The sequence below is a fragment of the Mus caroli genome, chromosome 3, assembly GCF_900094665.2.
Source record: "Mus caroli chromosome 3, CAROLI_EIJ_v1.1, whole genome shotgun sequence".
Classification (NCBI taxonomy): Eukaryota; Metazoa; Chordata; class Mammalia; order Rodentia; family Muridae; genus Mus; species Mus caroli.
In genome coordinates, this window is record NC_034572.1 from 140,247,374 (window position 1) to 140,257,962 (window position 10,589).

Genomic DNA, 10,589 nt, shown 5'->3' on the forward strand with positions numbered 1-10,589 from the left:
GATGGTTGTGAGCCACCATGTGGTTGCTGGGATTTGAACTCTGGACCTTCGGAAGAGCAGTCGGGTGCTCTTACCCACTGAGCCATCTCACCAGCCCCCTCTCGCTTCTTGTAAAAGAAGGCCTTGGAAGCTTCAGGGTAGCATTGCTTTACGGTGCCATTGCATCTATAGGTTCCAACATGTGGTACATAAGGGACAGTTAGTAGATGTCCCCGGGGAAGAAACATTTGACATGAATGTCTTAACAGTCCCTTGTTTCAAGCAAGAACTACTGTTAGCTCCAGTGTCTACAGCTATTCTAGGAGAGGGCCCAGGGCTCCTACTGTGACAGTGAAAACCCAAGTAAATGGCTTGTCTTCTCTGAAGGTTTCCTAGTGTGTCTGTGGCGGCATCCTCCATCTTTCCTTCAGTCACGGTATCTTTTCTCTTTCATCCAAAAGGACAGGCAAACTTTCCAAGTATCAATTTAGGGCTGGAGTCTTATCTGAAATCCGTGGCGCAGTTGCCACAGAGCAGAATCTCAGACAGCTCGGTGGGTGATTTTATAGTCAGCATTAAGAAAAAAAATTGCCATACAACTAATAAAGTTTTCCTTATTGCTGTAACTGTTGGCAAAGGGGGGTGTCTGGGGAGGCTGACTGCTTGAAAAGCTTCATTATTCTGAAAGAATATTTTTTATATGATTTCAACAGCTCCTGACTGACTGTCAGCCTCACTGTGTGGCTTTTAAAAGTGCCCCCTCACCCCTCCCACAGTAGATACTCACACCCACAAAAGCGTTCAGGTCACTTATTGCATACCTGAGTCTTTCCCAGTAATTAGCCAGTAGAATTACCAGGTAGCAGGCGGTGTCTGCTTGTAATCTGTCAATAGGAGCTGCAGTGGTAGAAATTTTCATTTCTAGTGGCCTTCCAACCACATCTAATTTAAAGTGTCAACAGAGTTTATTTCTGTCTTTTGCTCCCACTGCCAGACTGTGAATTTTCCCTTTAGAAATCTTGTCTTAAAGTAAGACAGATATTTGGAGCACATGAACTTCAAAGGCAACTAGTCCTCAGCCACCACAAAATATGTAAAAAGACTTAGGCCTCATTTCTTTATCCCATAGCGTGCTTGCAGTCTTTATAACAGCTGCTCCAGCCCAGGCATCTTGTCCAGGCAAGATTAGGAAGCCCTTTCCAAAGCAGTGAAGTCACCCTGTGCCAGCTGGACCAGAATGAGGCTACGGAGTTACAGGAAAATCTCTGAAGCCTCCTTGCTGTTGTCTGGTGTTGGGTTCCACAGGGCCGGGTGCTTTTGGAGAGATGTCTTTTCCCCTACCGTTTGACTCCTTTAGGTTATCTCTAATTTTTAGTACTGATAAAAAGCATTCTGAGAAGACACTGATGTCACATGGTGCCCAACGTATTCTTCAGGTCCTGAAGTTGCTGAAGGTGAATACTGGTTGTGATTGAGACTCTAGCTGCATATGTATCAAAAGATGGCCTAGTCGGCCATCACTGGAAAGAGAGGCCCATTGGACTTGCAAACTTTATATGCCCCAGTACAGGGGAACGCCAGGGCCAAAAAGGGGGAGTGGGTGGGTAGGGGAGTGGGTGGGAGGGTATGGGGGACTTTTGGAATAGCATTGGAAATGTAAATGAGGAAAATACCTAATTAAAAAGTATTTAAAAAAAAGAGAGAGAGAAACAACTACAAGGTTAACTTGGACTTCCTAAGGATCTCTTTCAAGCTGAATCCTAAAGAGTTGTGGATGTGAGCGATGGTATCCAGCACTAGTTTTGAGTGTCTATCTTATCAAGATGAACAGATTTTTCTTTCCAGGTCAAAACCAACCAACCAACCAAACAAACAAACCCCTTGGGATGGGGAATAAGACTGACTGTATTTATAACCAAGGCATTCTGGCAGCGCATTTAAATTCTGATATTCATCAGCTTTCTCTTGGGGACCACACCTAAGAGTGAGCAGAGAAGGGTATTAACATTGCCCTGTACTGCCATTCAATATCAATCTGGCTTTATAAAGTAATCCATCACATGAACAGAGGACTAAATTTGAAAAGGAAAGCCTATGAGAAAGTTCTCTATGACACTCAAATTCTAAGACCTAAGACATGTTCTCTGGCTCCATTCTTTGTACTAGACAGCCATTAGTAAACACAGGTGATCCCCCGCAACTTTGAGCACAAAGTATAGACCCTGTGCTGTAAACCTCTCAAGATATCATGGGGTCCCCATTACGCTAGTTCCATCCTGATGGGGGATTTCTGACAAATTCTATGGCAAACTGACAGATGTGATGTCTAATCTCTTTAAGTTCCCAAAGCACCTGGAAAGTGGAATGTTTTTAAAGAACAGACTAGAAAGCAAATAGTCCTTGTATTGAACCTTTCCCTTCCATGTCTAAGCAGCTCCTCAGACCTTCCCTCCTGCACCAGGAAAAGGGCGGGCAAGATGTCAGTCTGGGCATTGAAACCATCATAGGAGAGTAGGCAGGCACTAGCTGGCGTCTCCCTGCAGCTAATCCAGGAGGTGAATTTACAGGAGCGTGTGTTTCCCCACCCCAAACCCGAAGCACTGCCTACCAACTTCAGAACACCGTGCCAACTGAACTGTGGCAACAGGCATGCACATCGTCAGACTTCGAGAAAGTATGCCCCAGACCAGAGTCTCGGGAGGCGAGGAGGAAAGCGGGGAGCTTCTCGTAATGGAAGAATTAAGACCCGTCCCTCCCTCCTGACCTGCTCTGAGCTTTTGAACTCAGGCCTGCATTTCTGAATGGCTCAAATCCATCCACACACCGTGTGCAGTGTGGAGCCAGGCCCAGTGGAGGCCGAGAGGTGGTTTCATGGCGTGCTGACACCCTTGGAACTGTACACAGTTGTGAGGTCTGCTTCTCAGACATTTGGACAACTGCCATGAAGAAGTGGGTGGGGGGAACTGGGCCAGTTTGCGTTCTGTTACAGACCAGCCTTTTGGATGACAGAATTCCTTCCAATCAAAATGCTATGGATTACTCCCTGCTGTGAGCTAATAGGGTGCTAATTAGCATATTTCATTTATTTACTTAACTGGGATAAAAACCATTGGGCACGTGGCCCACTTAGAATGGTTTCCCTGGGGGAAGCCAGGAGATGATCTGAGCCCCAACTCCCTGTGCATTGCAGGAAGCCAGTTAACAAACGCGGGATGTCCACCCCCTTCTCTTCTCTCCTTCACGCCTCTCTTTCCTAAACACACACACACACACACACACACACACACACACACACACACACACACACAGAGGCTAGAGTCTATTCTGGTCTTGCTTCAATAAGAAGCTAAAATGAAAAGTGAAAGTGGGCTGCTGTTTCCTGGTGTTGGTCCACATTGATGCTTTATTGACAGCTGTCTGGACCCCTCTGGACTTGCCTCTATAACTTGCAATAATGACTTTAGGTCATCAATGGAGGTGCAGAGATCACTCTATCCACACCAGTCACTCTCTCTGCAGACTCAGAATGGACTCTCATGGCCATGCGGTGGTGGCTGGGCTCCCTGGCCCTCTCTGGGCCACATCCTGGGGAGTAGTAAACCGATTTGCCATCATTTCCTCTCATGTGGGGAAGGAAACACTTTACATTTCTCATGCTGCCCTGGAGTACTTTTAGGTTCTTTGGATTTCCATGGCTGTTAATCTCCCTAATGGTGCATCTTCAGCCTGTTCAGGGACAAATCATTAACAGCGTACAGTGAGAAACAAAGCAGCCAGAACACAGTAAGCACAGAGAAATGGATCCTAGTCCCAAGATACTTCCCGGAATACTCAGCCCATGTGCTAAGCAGAGACTATCAGGCAGTAGTTGTCCTATGAAGAATCCTGCCTGCATGGATAGCAGTTCTGCATACACACACACACACACACTCACACACACAAACACACACACTCACACACACCAAACATACACACAAACACACACACACACAAACACACACACTCTCTCTCACACACACACACACACACACACACACACACACACATGCATAGACAGATATATACATAACCAAACTCACACAGTAAGACTATTAGTACCATTTTGTAGAAATAAAAATGTGTAAGGTTCTCTTATTTACTGAGGACTCAGTTAATGGCGCCATGGTCCTTTCTATTATTCATTCCAAAATCCTTGGAGAAAACATGACTATTTCCTTTTACTCTGGTTGGTCACCAAGTCCTGTCATTTTTGCTGCTTGATGCTATTTGCTTGATGCTATTGAACCTGGACTTCTGTCCTTTTTACATTGTCTAGGTAAGCTTAAGTAACTGGTGGCTTAGACCCTGGCCCTTCAAAACGAGCTTCATGTATTTAGTATTGCCTGGTTCTTGTGAGAAACTCAGGGATTTGGTGAGTCCTGGAAATTAGGAGAGATCAGAATATACCTAAATAAACCTGCCTCCTAACAGGCTCCCTCATCTGTTTCTTCTCTCTCAGTGTCCTCTACACACCTCTCCTCAGACCTGATTATTGTTATGTGTCCTATCTACTGGAAGTTATGCTCACTGTAACCTACAATATGGAACACCGTAGCAGATGTGATATGGTCAGCCTATGTTGTCAGGTAACCTCAAGATGCCACCTCATCCCCTGCAGCTTGGGTCCCAGAAAGCTGACTGAGGTAATAGGGGGGTGAATCAAGAGTAGACACACATAGTATCCAGAAAACCTGGTGCCAGATGGGCTGTGTACACTCTGATGGAATGGCATCACCCATGCAATAAACCAGACCTCAACACGTGTCTTATGGACAGCACAGGGGTGAGAACTAGCGAGAGTAGGTAAGGGAGAACAGTAGGAGAGCAAGTCTCAGAGGAAGTTGCACACATGGATCAATCATTAATAAACACTTGTGCTCACCCATACTGCTGAGAGAGAAAGGCTTTGCCAATCTCACATCCAACTGTGTGGGAAAGGCTTTGCCATTCTCGTGGGTCTGAGGCATCAGCCCTTGTCATGACTCCACCTATAACAAACAATACACAACCCTAGGACTTCGTCTGTTTCCTACCCATTCACTCAGGGCTCCCTCAGCTACTCACAAAATACAATTTTAATTTCTATGCAGGATACTGCTTCTTTGTCCAGTCAAAATATTTTTCTAGTCTAGTCTAGGTGGCCCCAGTCTTTTCATGTTATATCAGACATTTAGAGTTTGACTAAGTTGATCATGACTTGCTATATTTTGCTCTTTGGTAGTCAGTGGCACTGATATTCTTAAACTCACTTAGAGTCATTTGTTAAACACGAGCACTTGCTCATGGTGGAGCCAGTCTTCAGTACTAACACCCCTTCTCTATTGGTAGATCTCTATGGCTTTGATCCCAGTTGTAACTATCTCTGCTACACTGACATATTGTCCTTTGTGGTAATCTAGAAGTCACTTCTAAGCCAGCTGCTTTTTTCACTTTATAGTTAATTTATGAATCCATCTGGATAATATAGAAAGACCGAACTGTTATTTGAATCCAAGGGAGATGCCCAGGTCCCGGGTACCCCAGACACCCCTCCCTCTAGCTACCACCTTCTAGATTTTATATCTGGGTTCTTGAGAGTCATATACCTCTGAGCATCGTTTTCTTCTCACTTCTGACAGTCTTGATTTTTCACTGTGCTTTACCCAATGACACATATTTCCCTTGTTGCTAAATTGATCTGATCTGACATCTTTGAAAAAAAATTGCCATTTTTTTTCCTGTTTTCAAGATCAGATTAGAAGTTTTTGTCATAAGAAGCAGTGGAGTTTTTTTAGTAGCCCATAACAGACCATCCAGTAAATATCTCATAATGATTTGAGTTTTGTTAAATTGAAATATCAGAGCATTCTAGTTGTTCCATGCTTTTAAAACTCTTAGCAACTATTTGCTATTCTAGTTTTATATCTCAGCATAAGAATTGATTTACTGTGGGGAACATAATGAGGACTTTCAATACACTAATGTTGTAGGCTGCTTCATCTCTAAAATGTATACATAACATTGAGTAGACATAACACCAGTATGTTATTTGAAAAAAAAAAGTTGGAAGAATAAAAGAAGCATATCTGACTTATCATTGGCTGATATATTTTTGTTTGTTTGATGACAGACTGCTGTAGGTTCGAAGTAATGAGGGGAACAATTAAAAGTATTGTTCACCATACTAATACAATTAGAGTTGGGTCCTGATATTTTAGTTTAATGTTCTGATTGAGGAAGGAGATAGCTATGTTTATAAAGGAGGGGCTTCAAACAGTTCTCCCCTAAGGTGAGAGCCTGTCTGTGATCTACAGTTGCTTATTGTTTCATGCAAGAATCCAGGGAAACAGACATAGTTCATTAAAGAAGAGTTGGTATGGGAGGTCTTTGGAGATAAAGTAGACAGAGTCCCTTTTATATTCTGATTTCCAAACATAGGGTCTTTATCTACACTTGTGGGGTGCCTGTTATTCATGAATTGAGAAAAGACAAATGCTATCAACTGTTCTCCCCTCCTCTAACATTTCAGACAATCTCCTACAGTGAGTAAGCCATGAAGCAACAGAGTATTTACAGGGCTCATATTTCCAAAAGAAGAAAACCTTGTTTGGACAAAGTGCTGCTCAGGATGGTTTTCTGAGCCTATGTCATCAAAGGAGATGCATAAGGTTTGGAGCAAAGGAAAAGCAATTCCACAAAGCAGAAGCTTTGTATCAGCCAAAGCAGCAAGCATAACACTGTTAGAGGATATGTACTAAAATGGAGAAGAGTATCATGAACGGAAGACCATGCAAACCATGGAGTGAAGGGTTGATTTGGTTGTTCTGAGACAACTTACTTAACAGGTGGTGACACTTCAAGATAAACCCATCCCAAAACTTTTTGATGGGCAGTATGTTCCTTGGAGTGTTTAGGTATTTCTTAGGGTTTATGGAGAAATGGTGGTATTGGCAACTTCATCTCATTTGACTTGGTCTAAGCATATCATGTCCATACATCACCAGGAAGACCATGTACCTTTGGTTTGACTGACCTAAGAGATGTTATTTAGTAGGAGTGGGAAACTTCAAAGGTCACCTTTTATGCATCATTAAATACAATAGCATACAGATGACATTGTACGTGTTTTGGGAATCTCATTTTGTAAATATACTCTTATAGGTAGACAGGAGCTGGTGATGTTTCCAGGAAGGCAATGCTTACATTGCTATGTATGGTTTCTATAAATTATGTCATGTTTACATGAGATTTATCTCTAGAAGGAAGTTGGAATGTTATGACAATTGTGGTGCTGCTGTTTATAAACTTTTTGAATACTTTGGCTTTGTTTCTGAAATAGATAAAGCCATTAAATCAATATTACTTGCATAATTGTATTTATAATGGGGGGGGGCGCAACTCCTTCTATTTACTGCTGAATAAACCTCAAGAGCTGACAGTAGGTCTGGGAGATTTGAGGCTCATCAGGAGAATTAGAAAATATCGTTAACAGCCAATATCAAGATAAAGCCTGGGGACTGGAGAGATGAGGTAGGTGGTAGCTAAAGTGCTTGCTGGAGAAAGCATGAGGACCCGATTTTAATCCCCAGCACCCATGTCAAAGCCAGGCACAGTGGCACATGCTAATAAAGCAAGTGCTGGGGACATTGAGACAGGTGGGTCCCTGGGATGGTTGGCCAGGCAACCTCATTGAGCTGACAAGGCTATCTCAAAATAATAAAATAAAATAAAATAAAATGCAGTGCCTAGAGATAGGGGAAAATACCTAGATGTGGGCCTTATGTCCTCAAAACCGTGTGCATACATGTGAGGTGCCCAGCCTCAAACACATATATATGCACACACACATACAGACACACAGACACAGGAGAGAGAAAGAGAGAGAGAGAGAGAGAGAGAGAGAGAGAGAGAGAGAGAGAGAGAGAGAGAGAGAGAGAGAGAGAAGCGCTTAGGTCTTCAACAATGAGACTCTGACTAATATGAATCTATAGAGTATTGTGGATAGAAGACGGTGGAAAATGCTGGCTACTTGTCCTGCCTTGTTCAGTTGGAGGAGATTCTTAGGTTAATGTCCCCTCATGGAAGAAGTCATGGACTTAAAATACAATTGGAAGATGGTGAACTGTCTCAGAGATTTCCTCATAGACCTTTTGGACCTTGACATTCTGACCTTTCTGTGATGCAGGACCCGTCTGTTGAATACTCTGGGTGCCATCACATCATATCTATGTGTGACTAAAAACTGCTCCAGTTGTTGGAGACAATAGCTTTCTGTTATGAGACTGGGGCTTCTCTGCTGATGTCATCTGGTGATGCTGGGTCTTTCTAAAGAAGCAAATAAGCAGATACAAAAGCTTGTCTCATCTCATCCTGTGGCTCTAATGGCTAACAAGTCTGAACAGAAGCAGATTCCTACCTGTAGACTGTGGTATGCTCAGCTTGAGTATGGTCACCAATTTGAATAAGGGTAATGTCCATCAAAGGTTAAGATGTTAAAAGCTTAAACTTCCAGGAGGAGCTATTGGGACATATGTCACTGTATTCGCATGGGATAGATTCTAATAATGAATCATTAGGTCATTGGGGGTTGTACATTCAAGAAAAGACCACGGGTCCTTAGTATCTTTCTTCTCCCATCTCTCCCTGCTTCTGGCTAATGGTGTCAGAAGTTTGCTCAGCCCTGAGCTCTCCCCTATGATATACTGCTCTTCTGGAGACTCATATTGCTGAGGGTCTAGCGCTGGAAACTTGAATGTTGTGAATCATTTTTTCCTCTTTATAAATGAGCCTGGGAATACATTAATTCACCTGGGTTTTCTATGCTTTTTATGCTATATTTATATTCTGTGAGGCAAGAAAAAGGGAACAATTCAGAGAGAAGTAGGTAGGATTCCTGTTTGTCTTGGGTCTTGCCAGTGTATTTGTCATTGGCTACCTCTTTTTTGGGTAGGTCATGGGAGTCATTGTTCGGTAATGCTGTGTGTCACTGGTCTCTGGACATAGAGAAAGCACCTTTCCTTTCTCTGACCATGAATAAAGAAAGCACTGCACACCCAGAACTTTGTGTCAACATAGCTAAGTTGTTAGGGGCATTTATGAATTCAATGAGATTAAAAGGAAATAAATAGGCTCTATTTTAAATGAAGTTTCATACAATAGATCAACAATTTTTACCAGACATCTGTTTTGTTTTGTATTTCCACATCCTCCCCTCCAACTGCTATGTTGGCTTTAGCCCAAAACTGGAAGTCTTAACATGGCTTTGAACAGTGGTGGGGAATTTCTCTTTTTATTCACATTGACCAGGAAGTGAAAGCACAGATCTTTTCTCAGGAGCCCTAGACAAAACTCCCTGATCTCTCATTGGCTCAAACTGGGTTATATGCTTATTATTGAGCCAATGAATATGAAGCATGGAAAATGAGGTTCTCTGGTAAGATTAAATAATCAAGGCTCTTTATATATGTTTAAACCAACAATTACTGCTGGTATTTTTTAATAAAATACAAGCCTCGGTTTAAACACAATTTTAGAATAGAAGAGTTATTGGAAAGTAAAATGTGTACGAAGTCTTAGTATTCTATTAATTCAACAAAGAACTAGATAAAGGATAAGAAATTTAGTAATTTGGTAAATATTAAAATATCTTGTGAGGCTATGCCAGTGCCTGGAAAATACAGAAGTGGATGCTCACAGTCATCTATTGGGTGAAACACAGGGTCCCCAATGGAGCAGCTAGAGAAAGTACCCAAGGAGCTGCAGGGGTCTGCAACCCTATAGGTGGAACAACAATATGAACTAACAAGTTCCCCTGGAGCTCGTGTCTCTAGCTGCTTATGTAGCCGAGGATGGCCTAGTCGGCCATCAATGCGAGGAGAAGCCCTTGGTCTTGTGAAGATTATATGCCCCAGTACAGTGGAATGCCAGGGCCAGGAAGTGGGAGTGGGGGTGTTGGGGAGCAGGGTGGGGGGAAGGGTATAGGGGACTTTTGGGATAGCATTTGAAATGTAAATGAAGAAAATATCTAATAAAAATAGCTGAAAATATATGTTGTGGTGCTGGATATTACTCTAACATATGAGAGATACAAGGAGAATGGAGGGAGGGGGAAGCAAAAGGGAGAGAACAAGATATGTCTACAATAAATTTTGCTGAAATCACAGTTTTTGGAAGTTTGGAAACAGCTTGTCTTCAAACAGAAACCTGGTCTTCCCTGTCTAGTTTATATGAAATCCTTCTTTGATGCAGAGGGATGGAACAGATAAAGGCAGGAAGATCCTTTTGTCTCTGTAATACTAGGAAATGCACTGGAAAGTAGTCATGTTCTTCCTATTGCAAAGAAAATAAAGCCACACACTTGAAAAACTTGAGACCTCTCGTGGCGGATGATTTAATAAGATCATCTGAGAATGTGGGAGCCACAGGCACGGGAAGCATTCCCCACCTCTCCTTCGCTGTGTATGAGGTTGTCATGACAGTCCGGCTCGGTCTCACATCTAAGCCCTGCTCATCTAGAAAAGTTAGATGATTAGGCTGACTTTCCAACTCTGACTTAGCCTGAAGATGGAGCACAATCATGCCTGAACTGCTCT